Source organism: Mobula hypostoma, chromosome 26, assembly GCF_963921235.1.
Source record: "Mobula hypostoma chromosome 26, sMobHyp1.1, whole genome shotgun sequence".
In the NCBI taxonomy this organism is placed as follows: Eukaryota; Metazoa; Chordata; class Chondrichthyes; order Myliobatiformes; family Myliobatidae; genus Mobula; species Mobula hypostoma.
The window spans coordinates 38,934,504-38,945,762 of record NC_086122.1 but is presented as its reverse complement, the minus strand read 5'-3'; positions in this window follow the sequence as shown (position 1 = coordinate 38,945,762).

The window sequence follows — 11,259 nt, the reverse complement described above, 5'->3', positions numbered from 1 at the left end:
GACCAAAGCACAGCCCTTTCATCTCTTAAAAGACAAATAATTGAAAAATAAAATTCAGAATCATGCAGGCAGATAAACAATAACTGATAATTTTTAGCAAGAGCGTGCAGAGCTGATGGGCCAGGTCACCTGCTACATAAAATTCTGAATCCATAAAGAGACTGAAGTTGGCTTGTATAAATTTTCCACATTGTTCCTGCACTATTATCTTCCACCACGAGATGGTGACCTTACATCAGTTGTAAATAAATAGATCATTTTAATCTATGGTAGCATAGCAGGTAGTACAACGGTATTACAGCTTGGGGCGTCAGAGTTTGAAGTTCAGTTCTGACATCATCTGGAAAAAGTCCATGCCCAACTCCCCGTGGAATGTGTGGATTTTCTTCGAGTGCTCCAGTTTCCTCCCACAGTCCAAAGGTGTATCAGTCAGCAGGTTAATTGGTCATTGTAAACTGTCCTGTGATTAGGCTAGGATTAAATCGGGTTGCTGGCGTGGCACTGTTTCAATGGCTGGAAGGGTCTGTTCCATGCTGTATCTTCAAATAAATAAATATTGCCACCTGCTGTCAAAAATAAGTCAGTCAGAAGCACTTGGTGTCTATTCTGAAACTGGAATCAAACTATCATTGGAGAGGTAATGTTTCAGGATGATGAGCTTGCAGCAGTGATTATCACCAGCAAAATGAAATGTCAACACTCTCCAATGATGCTGCTGGATCAGGATGTTTTCAGCTTCCCTGCCATTGCTTACAATTCCCAGTAAGTCCCATGTTCCTTTTGCTGAAGGGACTGTGATTTGGAACAGCAGAATCATTACAATCCTCAGTGTCCGCTTTATTTGGTATACCTGTATACCTCGTTAATGCAAATATCAAATCAGCCAATGGTGGCAGGAACTCGATGCATATAAGCATGTAGGCATGGTCAAGAAATTCGATTGTTCAGACCAAACATCAAAATGGGGAAAAAATGTGCTCGAAGTGGCTTTGGCCATGGAGTGATTATTGGTGTTGGACAGAGTGGTTTGAGTATCTGAGAAACTGTTGGTCTGAGATTTTCACTCGTACCAATCTATACAGTTTACAGAGAATGAAGCAAGAAACAAAAAATCCAGTGAATGTAGTTATGTGGGTGTAAATGGCATGTTAATGAGAGAGGTCAGAGGAAAAATAGCCAGATTGGTTCAAGATGACAGGAAGGTGATAGTAACTCAACTGATCATACATTACAACATTGGTGTGCAGAAGAGCATCTCTGAACACACAACATGTTGAACCTTGAAGTGGATGGGCTACAGCTGCAGACCACAGACGTACACTTGGTGGCCACTTTATTAGTTACAGAAGGTAACTAATAAAGTGGCCATTAAGTGTCTATTAGCTGATACATGAAAGAAAATGGAACAATGAATATAATGTAGTTGTTTGACTTGGTGTTGAATCAGGAGGCTGTAGCTCAGAATGATATCTTACTGCCCATTACATTGCTGGGGTTTAGGTCAGCAATGACGGTCCTCCTCTGTCCATGGCCACGCAGATGCAGAAGGATTCTTCATTGCTGCTTTCAGAACAGTTTTGTTTTACCAGTCAGTTGTTAGTCCTGAGCTGAAGAACCAAACCTGGAGAATTGGTGAACCACTCTTAATCTAGCCTCTACCCTTTGACCTGTTTGGCATGGGTGACCCTACAAAGAGCCAAAGCATAAAGCCCTGACCTGCCAACATAGCTGTCCAGGTCATTGAGGCATATAAGCCTTCAAACCACAATGAGTTTGTGGTTCTCTTGGAGGTCAGGTGGATTGATGTCTAATGATATTTAATACATTCCTACATTATCGGCATGTCCTACTCAACTGTGACTGATAGTTTTCTGAAATTGTAACCATGTGTTATTTGACTATGTGCAGTGTGCTGTGGGTAATGTGTTTTTCACCTTGGCCCCAGAGGAAAGCTGTTTAATTTGGCTATATTCTGTATGGTTGAATGATGGAGTTTAAACTAGAGTTGCAGGAGGATGGGAACCAGAGGGTGAGAACAGTTAGTGGATAGGTTGTGGAGGCAGATATTGGTAAGACCTCAGACAAAGTTAGGAATTAAAAAGTTTACCATGGTGTATTAGTGTCCTGAGCTGCCTATATTTCAATGCAAGAAGTATAAGTATGGGAGGAAAGGTGGATAATAGTGCTGAAGATGAGGTAGCTGGTTTACAAACAGAAGCAATGAGTAATGAGGAGAGGATGTGGATAGGGCAAAACTGCAGTCAGCAGCATGAGTTGAAACATAAAAGGTGGACAAAATCGAAAAGGGTAAACACAGAACTGAAGGTGTATCTGTATGCGCATAGCATACAAAATAATGTAGATAAACTTGCAGCACTGTTGCAAATGGGCAGGTATGCTCTTGTAGGCATCACAGAATCATGGCTGAAAGATTATAGCTGGGAGCTTAATGTTCAACGATACACATTGGGCAGGAAGGCAGAAGGGGCAGCATTGGTCTGTTGGTTAAAAAGACAATGAAATCAAATTAGAAAGAGGTGACATAGGGTTAGAAGTTGTTGAATGATTGTGGATAGAGCTAAGGAACTGCAGCAGTAAAAAGACCCCGATGGGAGTTGTATACAGATCCCCAAGCAGTATTAAGTATGTGGCCTGCAAATTACAATGGGAGATAGAAAATGCATGCCAAAAGAACAATGTTACAATAGTCATGGGGGACTTCATTATGCAGGTAGACTGGAAAAATCAGGTTGGTGCTGGATTACAGAAGGGAGAATTTCTAGAGTGCCTATGAGATGGCTTTTTAGAGTGGCTCGTGGTTGAGCCCACTTGAAGATCAGCTATTCTGGATTGGGTGTTGTGCAATGAACTAGAATTGATTAGAGTGCTTAGGAGTAGGGAAAGCAACCAGAAGTCATGATACATGTTGGCACCAACGATGTAGGCAGGAAGAGGGATGAGGTCCTGAAGTGTGAGTTTTGGGAACTAGGCAGAAGGCTAAAGAACAGGACCTCAAGGGTGGCGTTCTCAGGATTGTTGCCAGTGCTACGTGATAGCGATGGTAAGAATTGGAGAAGATGGCAGTTGAATGTGTGGCTGAGGAGTTGGTGCAGGGGGCAGGGTTTTAGATTTTTGGATCATTGGGGAAGGTGGGACCTGTACAGATTGGATGGGTTGCACCTGAACTCGAGGGGGAACAATATCCTTGCAGGTAGGTTTGCTAGCATGGTACGGGAGGGTTTAAACTAATTTGCAAGGGGGATGGGACTCAGAGCGATAGAGCAGTGGAAGAAGTGCATGGAGTAAAGCCAGATCCAACATATAGAGAGGCTTTGAGGAAAGAGAAGCAGAATAAACGGTGTAAAGACAGTAAGGTAGAAGGGCTGAAGTGTGTGTACCTCAATGCAAGAAGCATCAGGAACAAAGGTGATGAACTGAGAGTTTGGATACATACATGGAATTATGATGTAGTGGCCATTCCAAAGACTTGGCTGGCACCAGGGCAGGAATAGAGTCTCAATATTCCTGGATTTCAGTGTTTTAAAAGGGATAGAGAGGGGAGAAAAAGGGGAGGAGGGGTGGCATTACTGGTCAGGGATACTATTACAGCTGCAGAAAGGTGGGTAATGTTGCAGGATCCTCTTTTGAGTCAGTATGGGTGGAAGTCAGGAACAGGAAGGGAGCAGTTACTCTATTGGGAGTATTCTTTAGGCCCCCTGGTAGCAATAGATACCGAGGAGCAGATTGGGAGGCAGATTTTGGAAATGTGCAAAAATAACAGGGTTATTATCATGGGTGACTTTAACTTCCCTAATATTGATTGACACCTGATTAGTTCCAATAGTTTAGACAGGGCAGAGTTTGTTAAGTGTGTCCAGGACGGATTCCTTTCACAGTATGTTGACAGGCCGACTAGGGGGAATGCCATACTAGATCTAGCACTAGGTAATGAACCGGGTCAGGTCACAGATCTCTCAGCGGGTGAGTATCTGGGGGACAGTGACCACCGCTCCCTGGCCTTTAGCATTATCATGGAAAAAGATAGAATCAGAGAGGACAGGAAAATTTTTAATTGGGGAAGGGCAAATTGAGGCTATAAGGCTAAATATTGCGGGTGTGAATTGGGATGATGTTTTTGCAAGGAAATATACTATGGACATGTGGTTGATGTTTAAGGATCTCTTGCAGGACGTTAGAGATAAATTTGTCCCGGTGAGGAAGATAAAGAATGGTTGGGTGAAGGAACCATGGGCGACAAGTGAGGTGGAAAATATAGTCAGGTGGAAGAAGGCAACATACATGAGGTTTAGGAAGCGAGAATCAGATGGATCTATTGAGGAATATAGGGTAGCAAGAAAGGAGCTTAAGAAGGGGCTGAGGAGAGCAAGAAGGGGGCATGAGAAGGCCTTGGCAAGTAGGGTAAAGGAAAACCCCAAGGCATTCTTCAATTATGTGAAGAAAAGATGACAGGAGTGAAGGTAGGACCGATTAGAGATAAAGGTGGGAAGATGTGCCTGGAGTCTGAGGAAGTGAGTGAGGCCCTCAATGAATCCTTCTCTTCGGTATTCACCGATGAGAGGGAACTTGATGACAGTGAGGACAATATGAGTGAGGTTGATGTTCTGGAGCATGTTGATATTAAGGGAGAGGAGGTGTTGGAGTTCTTAAAATACATTAGGACGGATAAGTCCCCGGGGCCTGACGGAATATTCCCCAGGCTGCTCCACGAAGTGAGGGAAGAGATTGCTGAGCCTCTGGCTTGGATCTTTATGCCCTCGTTGTCCATGGGAATGGTACCGGAGGATTAGAGGGAGGCGAATGTTGTCCCCTTGTTCAAAAAAGGTAGTAGGGATAGTCCGGGTAATTATAGACCAGTGAGCCTTACGTCTGTGGTGGGAAAGCTGTTGGAAAAGATTCTTAGAGATAGGATCTATGGGCATTTAGAGAATCATGGTCTGATCAGGGGCAGTCAGCAGGGCAGATCATGTCTGACAAGTCTGATAGAGTTCTTTGAGGAGGTGACCAGGCATATAGATGAGGGTAGTGCAGTTGATGTGATCTACATGGATTTTAGTAAGGAATTTGACAAGGTTCCACACGGTAGGCTTATTCAGAAAGTCAGAAGGCATGGGATCCAGGGAAGTTTGGCAGGTGGATTCAGAATTGGCTTGCCTGCAGAAAGCAAAGGGACATGGCGAAGGGAGTACATTTGGATTGGAGGGTTGTGACTAGTGGTGTCCCACAAGGATCGGTTCTGGGACCTCTACTTTTTGTGAGTTTTATTAACGACCTGGATGTCGGGGTAGAAGGGTGGGTTGGCAAATTTGCAGATGACACAAAGGTTGGTGGTGTTGTGGATAGTGTAGAGGATTGTCGAAGATTGCAGAGAGACATTGATAGGATGCAGAAGTGGGCTGAGAAGTGGCAGATGGAGTTCAACCCAGAGAAGTGTGAGGTGGTACACTTAGGAAGGACAAACTCCAAGGCAGAGTACAAAGTAAATGGTAGGTTACTTGGTAGTGTGGAGGAGCAGTGGAATCTGGGGGTACATGTCCACAGATCCCTGAAAGTTGCCTCATGGGTAGTTAGGGTAGTTAAGAAAGCTTGTGGGGTGTTAGCCTTCATAAGTCAAGGGATAGAGTTTTAAGAGTCGTGAGGTAATGATGCAGCTCTATAAAACTCTGGTTAGGCCACACTTGGAGTACTGTGTCCAGTTCTGGTTGCCTCACTATAGGAAGGATGTGGAAGCATTGGAAAGGAGATTTACCAGGATGTTGCCTGGTTGAGAGAGGGTGAATTATGATCAGAGATTAAGGGAGCTAAGGTTTTACTCTTTGCAGAGAAGGAGGATGAGAGGAGACATGATAGAGGTTTACAAGATATTAAGAGGAATAGAGCGGACAGCCAGCGCCTCTTCCCCAGGGCACCACTGCTCAATACAAGAGGACATGTCCTTAAGGTAAGGGGTGGAAGGTTCAAGGGGAATATTAGAGGAAGGTTTTTTAGTCAGTGGTTGGTGCTGGAGTGCCCTGCCTAAGTCGGTGGTGGAGGCAGATACACTAGTGAAATTTAAGAAATTACTAGACAGGTATATGAAGGAATTTAAGGTGGAGGGTTATATGGGAGGCTGGGTTTAAGGGTCGGCACAGCATTGTGGGCCGAAGGGCCTGTACTGTGCTGTACTATTCTATGTTCTATCATAATATGATCGAATTCACCTGAAATTTGAGAAGAAGCTGAAGTCAGATGCATCAGTATTACAGTGAAGTAAAGGAAATTACAGAGGTATGAGAGAGGAGTTGGCTAGAATTTATTGGAAAAGAGCACTGGCAGGAATAATAGCAGAGCAGCAATGGCTGGAATTTCTGGAAGCAATTTGGAAGGCACAGGATATGTACGTCCTAGAGGAAAAGCATTCTAAAGGCAAGATGACACAACCATGGCTGAAAAGTCAAAGCCAACATAAAAACTAAAGAGGGCATACATCAGAGCAAAAATTAGTCGGAAGTTAGAGGATTGGAAAGCTTTTCAAAACCAACAGAAGGCAACTAAAAAAGACTTTAAGAAGGTAAAGATGGAATACAAAACTAAACTAGCCAATAATATTGAAGGGGATACTGTAAGTTTCTTCAGATATATAAAGTGTAAAAGACGAGAGTGGATATCAGACCACTGGAAAACAATGCTGGAGAGGGAGTAATGCGGCAACAAAATAGCGGATGGACTGAACAAGTATTTTGTATCAGTCTTCATTGTGGAAGACACTAACAATATGGTGGAAGTTCCAGGTGTCAGGGCATGAAGTGTGTAAAGTTGCCATAACTAGAGAGAAGGTTCTTGGGAAGCTGAAAGGTCTGAAGGTGGTAAGTCACCTGGACCCGATGGTATACTCTCCAGAGTGCTGAAAGGTGGCTGAAAAGATTGTGGAGGCATTAGTAAGGATCTTACAAGAATCACTAGATTCTGGAATGGTTCCAGAAGTCTGGAAAATTGCAAATGTCCCTCCACTCTTCAAGGAAAGAGGCAGAAGAAAGGAAACTATAGGCCAGTTAGTCTGAACTCAGTGGCTGGAAGCTGTTGGAGTTGATTATTAAGAATAAGGTCTTAGGGTACTTGGAGAAACATGATAAAATAGGCCATAGTCAGCATGGTTTCATCAAGGGGAAAATCTTGCCTGACAAATCTGTTGGAACTCTTTGAAGAAAGAAAAGGCAAAGTAGAATTGGTTGATGATGTTGTGTACTTGGATTTTCAGAAGGTCTTTGACAAGGTGCCACACATGAAGGCTGTTTAACAAACTGTGAGCCCATTGTATTACAGGACAGATTATAGCATGGATAAAGCAGTGGCTGACTGGCAGGAGGAACAGAGAGGGAATAAAGGGAGTCTTTTCTGGCTGGCTACCGGTGACTAGTGGTGGTCCACAGAGGTCTGTGTTGGAACGGATTCTTTTTACATTATATGTCAGTGATTTGGATGATGGAATTGATGGCTTTGTTGCAAAGTTTGCAGACGATATGAAGATAGGTGGAGGGGCAGGTCATTTTGAGGAAGTAGAGAGGCTACAGAGGACTTAGAGTGATTGGGAGAATAGGCAAAGAATTGGCAGATGAAATACAGTGGGAAGTGTATAGTCATGCATTTTGGTAGAAGTAATGAAAAGGTTGACTATTTTCTAAATGGACAGCAAATACAAAAAAAAACTGAAGTGCAAAACAACCTGGAAGTCTTTGTGCAGGAATTCCTAAAGGTTAATTTGCTGGTTGAGTCTGTGGTGAGGAAGGCAAATGCAATGTTAGCATTTGTTTCAAGAGGAGTAGAATATAAAAACAAGGATGTAATGTTGAGGCTTTATAACATACTGGTGAGGCCTCACTTGGAGTATTGTGAGCAGGTTTGTACCCCCTTATCTTCGAAAGGACATGCTGACACTGGAAAGCATTCAAAGGAGGTTCACAAAAGTGATTCAAGGATTGAATGGCTTGTCACATGAAGAGCATTTGATGGCTCTGGGCCTGTATTCACTAGAATTCAGAAGATTGAGGGGTGACCTCATTGAAACCTATCAAATGATGAAAGGCCTTGATTGCGTTTGTGGAGAGGATGTTTCCAATGGTGGGAGAGTCTAAGACCAGAGGACACAGCCTCAAAATAGACTGGGCATCTTTTTAGAATGGAGAAGCGGAGGAATTTATTTAGCCAGAGAGTGGAGAATCTGGAATTTTTTGCCACAGGCAGCTGTGGGGACCAATTCTTTATGTATGTTTTAAGGCAGAGGTTGATAGATTCTTGTTTGGTCAGGGCATGAATGGATATGGGGAGAAGGCAGGAATATGGGGCCGAGGAAAATTGGATCAGCTAAGATGAACTGGCAGAGCAGACTCGATGGGCCAAATGGCCTAGTTCTGCTCTTATGTCTTATGGTCTTAAAATTGGACCTGAACTTGAATCTGGATAAAAATGATTTGTATTTGTCTACTGATGCAGTTCTTCTTTTATGATCCATCTCATTCAGAAATCCATCTTGGGCGTCCTTTTCGGGTCCTTGTTTTGGAAAGCATCTATTTTATGTGCTAGCTTTATAAGCGTGAACACTAAGCAAAGTAAAAATGCAGGAAAAGGGACTTCCTGCTTAGGAAATTAGATAATAACTGACTATATCACCAAGAGAAGTCAACACAAGAAATTGCAAAATTAGCCTGTCCTTTTACCCTGGTGAGGAATCGGGAGGCTATAAAGTCCGCAATGAACAGACTTTCTGATGTACTATGTGAGCTGGCTAATTGGATTCAGACTAGCTTGGTGACAGGAGGCCAAAGTAGGGGTGAAAGTAAACAGATGCATGAGAACTTTAAAATTGAATTTTTTTTTCCTGGAGCAAAATCTAGTTTGGATCAAAGTTAGGAAATGGACAACTGAATTTTAAATGAGGGAGAGTTTATTGCAGTAGAGCAATCAACTATTTGGATATGGAGGTGGCAAAGGCATGGATAAAACTTTCATTACCAGGTGGGCTAAGGTTGGGACAAGATAGATTGGAATTGAAGTAGGAAGTCTTCTGATGTTGCAAATAGAATGGTTTGGGTAGCCAAGGAGGAGGATGAAGTCAATTGCAAGCAAACAAAATTTAGAGGGAACCTATAAGATATTGACCCAGGTGTTCTTCAGATAAAATGAAAGGCAATTTCAGTACTGCTGGTCAGATAATCAGCATATCAAATCAAAGGTGGTGGGGAGGGGTGGTGGTAGAGCATGTGAAACTCATTGTTAAACCATTCTGACTAAGGGTCATTAAACTAAAGCATCAACTGAATACCCCTAGTGTTAATTGCAAAGATATGCATCTGCAGCTAGATAACAATCCCTCCTCTCAAAGAAAGATGTTCTTCATGTACAGGTAGAAGTGTTGCTCAACTGATGTTGAAATGTAGTTGAGAATGTCCTTTTCCTTCAAGTTGATACATGAGTGCAGTCCTGCAGAGTTAATTGAGTGGCCATCAGTAATGTTCATCCTGCTGTAGTGGTTTGGCTTGTTTCTGTTTGTCAACAGCACCGACTGTTCAGGCTTGAGAAAAGTATCTCTCCACCAGTTATTTTTCAGCTTGTTCACTACATTTAATTAATGCACAGCACTTTGGCATGTCAGAGGCTTGATGTAAGAGAGTCCGAGCCGGCAAATGGAGGTTGGTGGTCCAAAATCTGCAGTCCCAGACCAAGGGCTGGATACCCAGAGGAAGCGTCTCCTGTGATTGGTGTGTGTGTGGGGGGTGGTGGTGGGAAGGGGCTTGTTTTGATGCTGCTGTTTGTATTGTTCTGTTGAACATTGTGGACATCCTATGTTGGTGCTGGAATTCATGGCAATACTTGAGGGCTGCCCCAAACAACCCTTGGGTGTGTTAGTTGATGCAAACGGCACATTTTACTGTATGCTTCAATATGCATGTAATAAATAAATGTGAATCTGAGTAGTGAGACTTTTCTGCATTTGTCAGGTTAATATTCTCCTTAATGTTGCACAAGGCAGACTGATTAAAGAAAGACCACAGTGTCTGTCCATTCGGATCACCTGGGGTGAAGAGCAGGCATGTTCAGTGTTTTTCACAATCTCAGTGCATGAAAGATGCCTAAAAGATAATGAAATAGATATTCATGTAAGGGTTGGTCTCATAAAGTAGGAAAGGCAGCAGATAGTTTGCACAACACAAACAGCAATACTGGCACGTGATGTTGATTGAGATGTAATGTTTACACCTCAGTCGACATTTAGAGCAAGTGTTGGTGTTTGGTATAAATATTATACAAGAAAGCTAGAAAGCTTGACTTACTGAGAGTAATGTTATGAGGTCAATTACATTTATCTGAGTGAGCTAGCAGACCATGATTTAGCATAGCATTCAAGGGTTATCAACTCTGACAGCGTAGTGTTCCTTAAGTAATGTGTGTGTCAGCCTGAATTAAGTACTTTCCTGTGCATTGAGACTTGAACCCAAAACCTACTTGCTCAAGAGATCTGTATTTTAACAATAGTTCCCCATCAGAAGAGTAATACTGTTGGGTTTTAGCAGCTTACTGAAGTCTGATGAGCACACTAGGATACTCATTATGGTTTTGCTGTTCCCAGTAGATGGATAAAATAAGCTTCATTAAGCTTGGATTCAGTATGCTTTGGGGTACAATTAGCATTCAGAAATGTTGCAGGAATAAAATCAATCTGCACAATGGAAGAAATGCATATTATCTGTCCCTGGTGTACCGGCAGATATTTATCCAAAACTGTCTTCCCTATGAATGAAGAAAGCACTTTGTAGGAGGCATGTATCTGTTTACTGCTTGTGTTATATTTTGTGTTGTGTTTATTGTGGATAATTTGTCACGTGGGTTGGGGTGTGGTAGAAGCGAATGAGTATAGTTACATATTCTTGCTTTGTCTTAGTCAGTTTAGTCTATTTGAGAAGGTGAGCTGGGGTGGGGGGGTGATATTTTTTTTATTAACCTCTGATTATGTTGATTTTGCTAATTGGAACACTTATTTTGTTAATTTCTCTATCATTAATTTTAGTTTTGTTAGTTTTGCTATTAATACATTATATACAGAACAAGGTAGGTTTTATCAGCAGGCCAGGCAGCATCTGTGGAAAAGAGTAAACAGCTGATATTTTGGGTCGAGACCTTTCAGTCGTGAGACATCCCGAAATGTCGATTCTTTACTCTTTTCCATAGATGTTGCCTGGCCTGCTGAGCTCCTGCAGCATTTTGTGA